Source organism: Triturus cristatus, chromosome 5_2 (assembly GCF_964204655.1).
Source record: "Triturus cristatus chromosome 5_2, aTriCri1.1, whole genome shotgun sequence".
Taxonomy (NCBI): Eukaryota; Metazoa; Chordata; class Amphibia; order Caudata; family Salamandridae; genus Triturus; species Triturus cristatus.
The window spans coordinates 1,002,580,174-1,002,592,165 of NC_140588.1; the positions used below are offsets into that span (position 1 = coordinate 1,002,580,174).

Genomic DNA, 11,992 nt, shown 5'->3' on the forward strand with positions numbered 1-11,992 from the left:
AAAAGTCTTATAAAAAAAATCCCCCCAGGAAGCGACCCTTACCTAAGGGGTCACTTCCTAATACTAAAAAAGACATCCCTGGTGTCTAGTGGGCTTTTCTGCCCCCCTGGGAGCAGAAATGGCGAATTATAAGACCGATCTGCCCCCAGGGGGGGCAGAAAAGTGTTATTAAAAAAATCACCCCAGGAAGCGACCCTTGCCTAAGGGGTCGCTTCCTAATACTAAAAAAAGACATCCCTGGTGTCTAGTGGGATTTTCTGCCCCCCCTGGGAGCAGAAACGGCAAATTATAAGACCGATCTGCCCCCGGGGGGGCAGAAAAGTCTTATAAAAAAAATCACCCCCAGGAAGCGACCCTTGCCTACGGGGTCACTTCCTAATACTAAAAAAGACATCCCTGGTGTCTAGTGGGCTTTTCTGCCCCCCCCCCCCTGGGAGCAGAAACGGCAAATTATAAGACCGAGCTGCCCCCAGGGGGGGCAGAAAAGTCTTATAAAAAAAATTCACCCCCAGGAAGCGACCCTTGCCTAAGGGGTCGCTTCCAAAAACACAAAAACACATCCCTGGTGTCTAGTGGGGCATCCCTGCTCCACAATCGCGACGCTGTGCGCGATCGTGGAGCAGGAATGCCCAGCATTGAGACATCAGGGGAGAGGAAATACTGTTTCCTCTACCCCGATGCCTCAAGGCATCCCAATTCCCCCCCTCCCCCCCCCACCACCACACCGGAGCGAAAAACCTACCTGCTCCGTTGGACACGCTGGAAGAAATGAATTCCAGCGCGTCCAACGCTTCCTGATGACGTCGGCACGCGCTGTGCGCGCTGACGTCATGGGGAAGCGTGGGGGGGCTCGGGGGTGGCAGCGGAAACTCTTCCGCTGCCATCCCCCTCTGTGGGGGCTGGATCGATGCCCCAGGGGTGGAGCGCCAGCGCTTCGCCCAGGGGCTGTGCTCATGACGGAGCGGTTCCGTCATGAGCACAGCCCAACCGATGCTCATGACGGAACCGCTCTGTCATGAGCATCGAAGGGGTTAAAAGGGCCATTTCCTTGTTTCCACCAGGTCCTGGGCATCCTTGCTTCGCTACTGCTTCCAGGGTATAAACCAAAAATCTACAAAGTTGTTAGTCATACACTTCTGGACAGCAGGTACGCAGGCTTGCTCAGAAAGCAGTCATATAGAAGGTCTCACATGAGAAACTGGTAGGTGCACGCAACCTTTCATTCTTCTGCTTTTGATTGAAGGAACACCTTTGAGCCCGTGACAGGAAACCAGCAAACAAGATATTTATGGCTATTAATGAGTGACTGAGCATATTTAATAAAGCCTTGAACATCATTTACATAAGTGGTTCAAGGAGGGGAGATGCTTGTAAGTAAACATCTAGCCCAGTAGCATCACCTTTTGATCACACCAGGATCATATGGTCTAATGCTATATAAGTTCTTAAAAGGACATCACAAGGTAGTGATTTCAGAAAAGTAATGGTGCTATTCATGCATTGAATTACCAAACACATAACCTTCTCAGGGGTTCATCCCAGTGGACAGTAAACAAGTTATTTCAGTGATATGCCTCCTCACTTTAGTAAGTAGTCCTAAAGACTGTGGCAGCTGGGACTCAGCATGTGAGGGTGTACATACATAGATGTACAGAATGCCAGTGGAAGGGGATTGTCCCCATGGAAGATAATATACAAGATACCTTATAGTGGTATTAAGTCTAACATGGCACAGAGCTACTGGACTTGAAGGTGCAGTGATATGGGGTGAATACTGTAGTGAGAAGATCAGGAGGTCAGCCTGGATGGCAGTGGAGGCACTTTTAGCTGCAGCACAATTATCATTTGATTTAAACTTTATGCATTGGCCCTGTGGTAGGGTTGGCATTGTGGATATCCATTGTCACAAACTGGTAACCAGGCCTTCCTCATTATTCTGAGAGGAGGGAAGGTAAGCAGGTAGAGTGGTATTAATGTCCATTGGAGCAAGCCGGCACAAATTATGAGCATACACAGAAACCTAGGATGAGTGCTGATCAGTTACCATATGACCTGATATCTAAGGCCGCGCACCTCTTCCAATTTATGGTATGATGTATATCTTGCAAGATGAGGTATAGGCATTATCAGTCCCAATCAGGCAGAGGACCATGATACGAACCAATACAAAGGCATTATTGTGGGGGGATGGCTTGACACCAGAAGAAGATGGCCACTCTCTGGTGAGGCTCTAGGCGTCTCGGGAGAGGTGACGACCTCCACACGGACTCAGCATGATTTTAGCCACAGGAGTGGGGTCCATCGAGGTATGAGGGACGCCTGAGTTGCACAATGCAGTTTTCGCTGGCCTGGTGAGCGTCCTTTGGCTCATTCTTTCATAAATATGAGCAGCATGTTTCCCTCACACAGTTCGCGACTACCATTTTGATTTCTCACCGCAACGAACAATTCAATTCTCCCTCATATACATCCAATTGTTGAGGACATTTCTGCTGCCACGCAATGTTTTTGGCATATATATCTGGTATACTGTGGGCACTGCTAGTTGAAAAGATGTAGTGGAATGCAGTTATTCAACATAATTGTTTATCGGCATCATTCTCTGACAAGATTTCAAATGGCATCTGTTTTCATTGGACTTTCTCAACTGTAGTAAAATACAAGGTAACTCCTTTATGGGAAGTGTTAGCTCAAGTATTTTGGTATTTTGCATGCAATCGAAATAACTTTTACAAATACCACGTTAGTGCATTGTTTTTCTTTCAAGATCAATAGCCTCCCCTAATGCCATTTAATTCAATCAATCCGGGGTTCTTAAGCGTGGTACTTACCCCTGAGGGTCTCAAGGCGCTGAGGGGGGAGTGTCGCAGATTCGTTAGCCGAAGAGCCAGGTCTTGAGAGCCTTCCTGAAGGTGTTCAGGGTGGGGGTGAGTCTGATGTCTGCCGGGAGCTCGCTCCAGGTTTTGGCTACAATGTGAAAGAAGGACCTTCCACCTGCTCTGGATCTTCGGATGCATGAGGTTTCGGCCAATGCGAGGTTGGAAAATCGGAGGTTTCCTTTGGGTACGTGGCAATTGATTCTGTCATTGAGGTATTTGGGTCTGGCCTTGTGTAGGCATTTGTAGGCGTAAGTGAGGATTTTGAAGATTACTTTTTTCTCCACCGAGAGCCAGTGGAGCCTTCGTAGGTGTTGGCTGATGTGTTCGTGCAGGGGGATGCCGAGGATGAGTCAGGAGGTGGTAGTCTGTATTGTCTGGAGTTTCCGGAGTAGGGACTTGTGTATGCCAGCGTATAGTGCATTCCCGTAGTCCAGTCTGCTGGTGATGAGTGCGTGGGTGACTGTCTTCCTTGACTCCGGGGGGGGATCCATTTGAAGGTCTTGCGGAGGATGCGGAGGGTGTTGAAGCAGCAGGAGGTGACGGCATTGATCTGTCGATTCATGGTGAGGGATGAGTCGAGTACGATGCTGATGTTTTTGGCGTGGTTTGAGGGGGTCGGTGGGCTTCCGAGGGCGGTTGGCCACCAAGTGTTGTCCCATGCTGAAGGGGTGGTTTCGAGGACGAGAACTTCTGTCTTCTCAGCGTTGAGCTTTAGGCAGCTGTTGGTCATCCAGACTGCGACCTCCTGCATTCCTTTCTGGAAGTTGAGTCTGGCGGTGGTGGGGTCGTTGGTGAGAGAGAGGCTGAGCTGGGTGTCGTCAGCATAGGAGACGATGTTGAGGCCATTTAAATTATTTAAATGTGGGCAGATCTCTATTACTTCAGGCAACCTTGTTGAAGTGTCATTTCTCTGTTTGTTTATGGGGAGAACAAAGTCAGTGAGACGCACTTACATTTTGTCACCTCAATTGGAAGATTATAAACCGTTCAACAGCATTTGCTCTAACATGGAGGAGGGACCTTGCAATACCCTGACCCCTACAGTGTGTACAACGACAACATCCACCGTTTGATATCCCAGTTCCATCTACTAAGCTCATGCCCAAGCCAATAGTCTCCTCTGCTCTCTCGTCTGGTAATCCTATTAAAAAGGCTCCTCCATCTCCTGTCACCTCTCCTCCAACCACTTCTTTGGACTTGCTTCTTGAGGACATTCAAGCTCTTTGCCCTTACATGGAGTAAACCAATCATCTGCAATCCGTAGATGATAAATGGTCATATATGGAAAATAAGATTGTGCAAGTGGAACAGCGTGTTGACTCTATACACGTTGTGGTAAACCAGATTCCTACTATGAAATCAGGAATTATAACTCTTAAAAAGCAAATTGAAAATCTTGAAAAATGAAACAGGCGTAACAACTTACGCATATATGATCTGATAGAAGGTCTGGAAGGTTCAGATCCTTTTTCACTCTTCAAGTCATTTCTTCTGAAAATTCTTGGCATTCCTTACACTTGCTCAATATTCAAAGAGCACACCACTTCTACAGCTTTATCTACCAAACCAAGAGATGTTATCATTTATTTCCTAGAATATACTGACTTAGTGAAAGTTCTACAAGCAGCCAAAATTAAGGGTAGAATATCCTGGCAGGACTCTAATTTTTTCTTTTCACAGGACTATGCTAAAGAAACAGCAGATAAGAGAAAGATGTTTTTGGGTATGAGACCAGCACTGCGGAATCTCAATGCCAGATTTAGCCTGTTTCACCAATGTATGTTTAAAGTAACATATAAGAACAAGACTACAAATGATGAAGATTCTGTTTTGCTACAACGTTTTACAGACAATTGTAGAGAAGAAGACATGGATGTCACCAGGCTTTCTAATGTTTGAAAGTTATGATGTGTTTTACCTGTTTCCTCTTTCAGACATTTATCATAAGCAAATTTTCCGGCTGAGGTTAAACTTGTATTGTTTACTTTCCATGTTCCATATTTTTTCTATGTTAGGTGCGGCTTTCCGTTTTTGGCCCCAGTGATTTCTGGTCCATTTGGATGGAATTTCCTCCCCCCGACCCGCCCTGAGTTGTCTGGTCAGTTGAGTCATCTTCCTCATGTAGTTTCACCACCCTCATTTTTGGAATATCTTTTCAGAGGGATTTGTTTGTCTTTTATGTGTATGGTCTTTATTTCTTCTATTTTCTCCCCTTTTTTCTTTTATCTATCTCTTTCCCAACGATCTCTTCCCTTTGCAATATCATTGTCTTTGCTTCATCTTTTTCTATTCATTCTTCATTTCAGATTAGTTTTTTATATGATCTTTTTTCATAATCACAGATTTTTCTCAATATGTTACTCAGTTTTTGCAAACATATGTATTTCAGTTTTTTGGAACTTGCACTATGTATATGATTCTCTTATATTTTATTATTGTTAATATTTATCTGAACTATTTACTGTGTTTACTCTAATATAGATGGCTTTACGAATTCTTTCTTGAAATGTTAAATGTTTAGGTTCTCCTATAAAACATCAGAGTGTACAAACCTATCTTTCTAATTCCAAAATGCAACATTGCTTTATTGCAGGAAATTCATATTTTGGATAAAGAAATAGTTAAACTTAAACAACAATGGGTGGGCCATGTTTTTGCTTCCCCGGGTAATGGGAAACATAATTGTGTTGCCATTTGGTATCATGAGCGCTTTGATATGCAGCTAGTTCACAAAATACCTATTACTCTCTTTAATCTTTACGCACTTACCTCCCCCAACAGTTCCTTTTGGCCTGAAATATTGTCCAAATTGATGACTTATAAAGATGATTATCTACTGGTAGGTGGTGATTGTAATATGGTCGTTGATCCCATAATTCACCGTAATTCTAAATCTAAATGTAATCCTTCTTTTATGCATTCTCAATTTATACCTACCATCAAACAACGATCTTTAGTAGATGCGTGGAGGCTAAGTAATCATACAGTTTCAGAATATACCTTTTTCTCTTCTGTACATTACTCTCAATCCAGATTAGATTACCTGTTTCTCTCTCAGCCCCTTGCACAACACATCACACATTCAGATGTAGGTCCTTTACTAATTTCCGATAATGCCCCTGTATTTTTAAACTTAGACCTCCTTCCCCCAAATCATGGTACTAGAAGGTGGAGATTGAACAACTCTCTTCTGTTAGATCAGAATTTTACCTAATCCCTTTTTACTAACTTTTTTCTTGAAGATGAACAACCACTTGTCTCCCCACAAGTTATATGGGACGTCATTAAAGCTGCATCTATAGACTTCATTATTTCCTTTGTATCCCATAAAAGGAAATCCTCTTTAAATACTTTGAAATCCCTCAAAGCATGTGTCAAACAATTAGAGCATTCCTACTACCACACGTACTCTAAATCCTGCTTGGAAGACCTTATTAAATAAAAATTCACTTTTAATAAATTGTCCAAGGATAATGCCAACTCATTTCTACTTAAAGCAAGTACTATGGAGGTCAAAATTAATCTGGGAAACTCTTGGCTAATTATCTTAGGATCAAAAAGGAACGTACCAAAATTAACTCAATTCTTACTTCATCTAATCATATGATCATAAAAAAATGAAGACATATTGGCAGAATTTACCGTTTTCTAACAGACACTTTATACACCCGATTCTCCAACAACCCAAAATGATATCCTGCAGTATTTATCCTCTATTAATCCTCCCTCTCTCCTTAATTTAGATTTCTCATCACTAGATAAAGAGATTCAAACTCAGGATATTCTTAATGCGATCCGTACCATTAAACGTGGTAAAGCGCCAGGTCCTGATGGTTTCACTATTGAGTTTTATTCTCATTTTTCTCACTTTCTTCTTCCCAAATTACACCATTTATTTCTATTCTTTTTATATTCTCAATCCTCTTGTGGCTCTTTTCAGGATGCTCTAATTTGTCTTCTTCCCACAGAAAATAAAGATCCCACACTGTGTAAAAATTATAGACCCATTTCTTTGATCAATTTGGATTACAAAATGTTTGCAAAAATATTGTCCCTCCGTTTAGAATCCTTAATGCCTCAACTAATTTGGGGGAACAATGTGGTTTTATTAAGGGCTGTCATATTGCAGACAACATCTAATTATTTTTTAATGTCCTTAACTAATTCAATACTTACAAACAGTCTTTGGCAGCTATTTCTCTAGACGCTGAGAAGGCGCTTGACAGTGTAAGTTGGCCCTTTATCTTCTCTACCCTTTTTATATTGGCTTTGGTATCACTTTCATTAATTATGTCGCCCTTTTATATTCATCCCCTTCATCTTCTATTTTACAACCTTCTTTCTACTTCATTTCTCCAATATTGTGGTGTTAGACAAGGTTGCCCTCTTTCTCCCCTCCTTTTCATTCTCGCTCCAGAACACTTTTTGATAAAATATCACACAAACTCTCAAATTACCGGATTCCAGTTTATTATTGGAGGTGCAGCTTTTTGCTTCGGGGGTCAGGATATAAATGAAATACTGACAAGTGTGAAATTCTCCCCTAAAATAAATTATAGAATTATACTTGCATGCAGATTATCTATCTTCTGATTTTCGTTGGAAACCAAATAAAATGAAATACATTGGTTTATCGTTTATGCCTACTTAAAGAAACTGTGTCACTTAATTTAAAAGAGTTGCAATTAACTTTGAAACCTCACACTTCCAGATGGAATCCCTTGTTTTAATCCTGGTGGGGTCGCCTGGAGGTAATAAAAATTATGCTGGGCCCTATAATACTATTTTACATTTTCAATCTTCCTGTAAATATACCTCATTCCCATTACAAGATAATATACTCCATTTCATCTAAATTCATAAGGAACAATACAAAACTCTGAATGTCCCTTCATAAACTCAAAAGACCCAAACTTATGGGAGGTGTTAACTTCCCAACCTTCCATTCTTACCATACTGCATTTTCCCTCAAGCAATCTTCTCTGTTATTACAGGAGGACAAAGTTTCAAATGTACCTTTATGGACTAATCTTGAAAAGTCTTTTTTCACCCCCTTTCCTTCAAAGAATTACTATCCCTCCCACATAGATCTTTGTCACTATCCCTTCCTATTTTTAATAACATTTCAAGAATTTTTCAACCTATTTTCCTTTTTTATAAAAATGCTAAAGACCAATTCTTAAAGTCTTCCATTTGGTACAACAAACACATCCAAATTAATAAAAAAAACTGTTTTTTGTAAAGACTTGCACACTGAAGGACATCATTGGACTTCTCAACTCTTCCATGGTGATACGTGTATCTCTTTTATTAATGCTCAGACAAGTTTTTCTCTGTCTTCTTCCAATGAATCTAAATATAAATCTCTAATCATGGTGATTGAATCCACTTATAGCAATCTCTTATCTGACTCTGAATCTTCTTCTCCTCCACCCAATATGCTTTCGATTTTACACTATACCCCCTCTGCGTCTCAATAATATAAACATCTCCTTCCTCACCAATCGAGACAAAACAGAAGTGGAACTAGCTTGGGAAGCAAATCTTCAGGCTTCCCTTCCCATATCTATTTGGAACAAGATTTGGTTGAAAATAAGGAGGTCTTCCAGAATAGCTAACACTACACAAACATTATTCTATATTTACAACAGACTTATGTTCACTCCTGTTTCACAACACAGGATAAATTGATCTCTTCTCCCTTCTTGTCGGTCCTGTGCAATGAACACAGCTGATTTAAAACAAGTTATTTGACTGTCAACATATTTAACATTTTTGGACACAGGTTTGGCAACAAATAAATTACATTTTTCATACACAAGTCCCTTTTATCTTTGTTAATATATTCTTAGGGAGTGTTTCTGAAGACGGGAATTCCCAAGCGAGCAATGTATACATAATAGATTTACTCCTTGCTGTTGCCTTCCAACAAATCACCAGGGAATGGAAGAATTCTACTAAAGTATCTTATCGGGCCTGTTGGTATGCGGTTTGTTACATTCATAGATTAGACAGAGCATATGTCTCACACCTGGCAGCGTTGCGTTCTGGGTTCAGCTGGCTGTGAGGCCCGGGGCAGGAGGCGGCACCCCGTTATCCAGGCAGCCGAGCTGAACGTCTTCCGGGCTGGATGCCCAACACAAGCGGTTCTATTTCATTGAATCTTTCACCAAGCAGCCTGTGCTCCGGCAGGGAATCTCCCTCCGGAATCCTATTCAGGGCAAGAAAGTTCACCCTCTGAAGTGATGAACACGGAGATGGATGCTTTGGAAGCGGAACACCAAATTGAAATGGAAGAAAAAACACGACTCATTAATCAGGTTCTGGAGTTGCAGCACACTTTGGAAGATCTCTCTGCAAGGGTTGATGCAGTAAAGGAAGAAAACTTGAAATTGAAATCTGAAAATCAGGTTCTTGGCCAATACATAGAAAATTTAATGTCGGCCTCCAGTGTTTTCCAAACAACGGACACGAAAAGCAAAAGGAAATGAGAACTGAACACCTATCTTGCCACACTGCTGCATTTTTTTTTTTGTGTGTTTTTTTTCTTTTTTTTACTTATGTAGCCTACAGGTAGGAACTTGCTTTGGTTTTTTTATGGGGTTTTCCTAAAAAGCTGCTCCGTTATATTATCATGTGACCAAAAAGAGCTGGAAGCTTTAGTCGAATCGTTTGTCCACGGGTTATGATACATTTTGAAAAATGCCAAACCTGTAATTAAGACAGTGTTAAAAACATATAATTGAGTGTGAAAAATTTGCATGGTGTCAAGCTCACATCTGACTTTATGTTCTGGCAAACAACCATAGTTTCCGGTCTGCGTTTTGATTAATTCTGAGAAAATGTTTAAAATGTATTGATTTTTGCCGATCACAAAATTAATTGTGTGGTATTTGCTCAAACCGCCTCTGATGTTGAACATCAAAAATTGATCAATTGTTTCCACTACTACAAGTGAAGCCCACAGCCTGCCTCAAGAAAATCACTTTACCCTGTGATTCTTTTGGTCATTATTTATTTTTTTCGGCCCAGGTTAACATGGCAACTGTGTGCTATGACGAAAATGTCAACGTACCGGCCACATCTCATGCAGTCTTATCTTTCATTGTAACTTTTTTACATAGAGATTTTTTTTGTAACATTGTTAGAAAAACTAGTATCTAAATAGATAAAAATTACAATTCACACTGCTTTGATCGAATTGGATATTGGTGGAGATGGTTAAAGAATTGTTGGGGGGATCATAGCAGATTCATTTAACAGTATTGAATATGTAAATGTAAGAAATAGGGGCTGAATAGTTTTTGTGTTTTATCCTGTATAAAGAGTGACTCCTTTGTTTTATCTGCTTTAATAGGTTATACTTTTGGCACAAACGATAACGTGTATCCTTTCTAAAAAGTATACATTCTGAAGGCAGCACATGATCGTGTGTTGGGCCGATTTTCATGGTGTGCTTTTTCTTTTGAGATCCATGATTGTGTGTGTTTAACCTAAAATTGCTATTGAAGAAAATTAAATGGCTGTGGTGCTTTGGAATGAGTTCTACTTTTTCTGTTAAATTCAGGTTGTTGAAGTATCTACCTGTTAACCAGTGTTTTTCATAATTAAATCTGTTCAATGCATAATAAAAACTGAAATTAAGTTTTTGCTGCCTATATGCAAAGCTATAGAGCACACATTCTCTACACTCTCAATTACTGGAAGTGCATATATTACAGAATATGATGGTGAAATTCAGTTACCTTCGTAATCGTAGTTGTTAGGTTATTAGAACATGTTCGTTGACCATTCTGTCTTTCAGCGTATTTGAAGTTCTTCGCACATTTAAAAATAGAAAAAACATTGTATTCAAACTCCTTGCTGCCAAGAACTACCATTTTCTTGTGCTGTGTAGCACAATATATTAGAAAAGATTGACTGGGCAGTGCCAATGAGTTGATGTGGCTTACTTCTATTCTAGTGCCAGACACTATTTCATGTACTCCTAAATGTAGTATGTTTTGTTTACAAATGTAAACTGGATTTATGTTTTGTCATATCATCTCCATTATGTAATATTTAATATAACTAAATGTCACCAACATTGCCTGCATCTTACTGTATTGTGGCCTTTTTGACTAATGTATTAACATTTACATTTTAGTTTGTTGAAATAAAATATGTCTCTCCAATTTCCATCGCTGTTAAATGAGACCTCCTTTGGCTACACATAACTACTTTTCTAGATAGTTCTGCTAAGTCTACATGCTCCCATAATCCCCGAATTGAGTAAGTTCCTAAACCTCCATTATTTTAGCTTTCTACAATACAAGTATAGTAATTGTTAATCGGTCTATTTTTCTTGCTTTCGACTTTGGTAATAATTATTGTACTATACTTATACTCATTTCTACAGTCTGATGAATGTCACTTTTGTTTCTCCTTTTGTTTCTACTTTCTACATATTTTATTGAAATGGTAATTTTGTATAATTGATTTTATCTTGTGTTTTATTATACTGTATTTGAATATTTATAAATCAAATCTTTTCCTAAACTTAAAAAAAAAAAAAAAAACAAAGGCATTATTGCACCCCCGAAACAAATGTGGACAGGGCATGAGGAAGGAGTGGATGGAGGTGCTCAGAGCATCCTAGTAATGTTAGAGAGGGGTTTATGTTCTCGACACCTGAGTCCGAGAATGCCACGTTGGGCCTCATGGCATTTAAAGCATCACACTGGCAGCTTGCTCAGGAATTAATCTTTGAGTTTCTCTCAGAAGTAGCTGAATCTCACATCTTCATTCAATGGGCTACAGTGTTTTTTTTTCCTTGAAGCTGGATAAAGTACTCCAGCAGAAAGCAAACCTGTGGGTACAGCAGAATGTATAATTGAATTGCACCCAGTGCTTTTTTGTTTTATTCCCTAGGCACAGGTTAAGAATTCAGTGACAAGTTCCACATGTCTAGTTTAAATAGTTCATTTTTAGCTACTGAGTACCTCTATTACACATTGATATTGGGAAAACTTAACAGTGTCTTATAAGAAAGCAAAGTGAACCAAAAAGGTAATAATAACCAGTGTTGTTAAATTAGGCAGGGGACAGTGTTATTTGATGAACTTGATAGGGAT

At 40.0% G+C, this 11,992-nt stretch overlaps 1 pseudogene; it reads left to right on the forward strand.

The window, feature by feature from the left end:
- The first annotated feature begins 9,089 nt into the window (after positions 1 to 9,089).
- LOC146829572 (short coiled-coil protein pseudogene) lies at positions 9,090 to 9,391 on the forward strand (annotated as a pseudogene).
- The last annotated feature ends 2,601 nt before the right edge of the window (positions 9,392 to 11,992 follow it).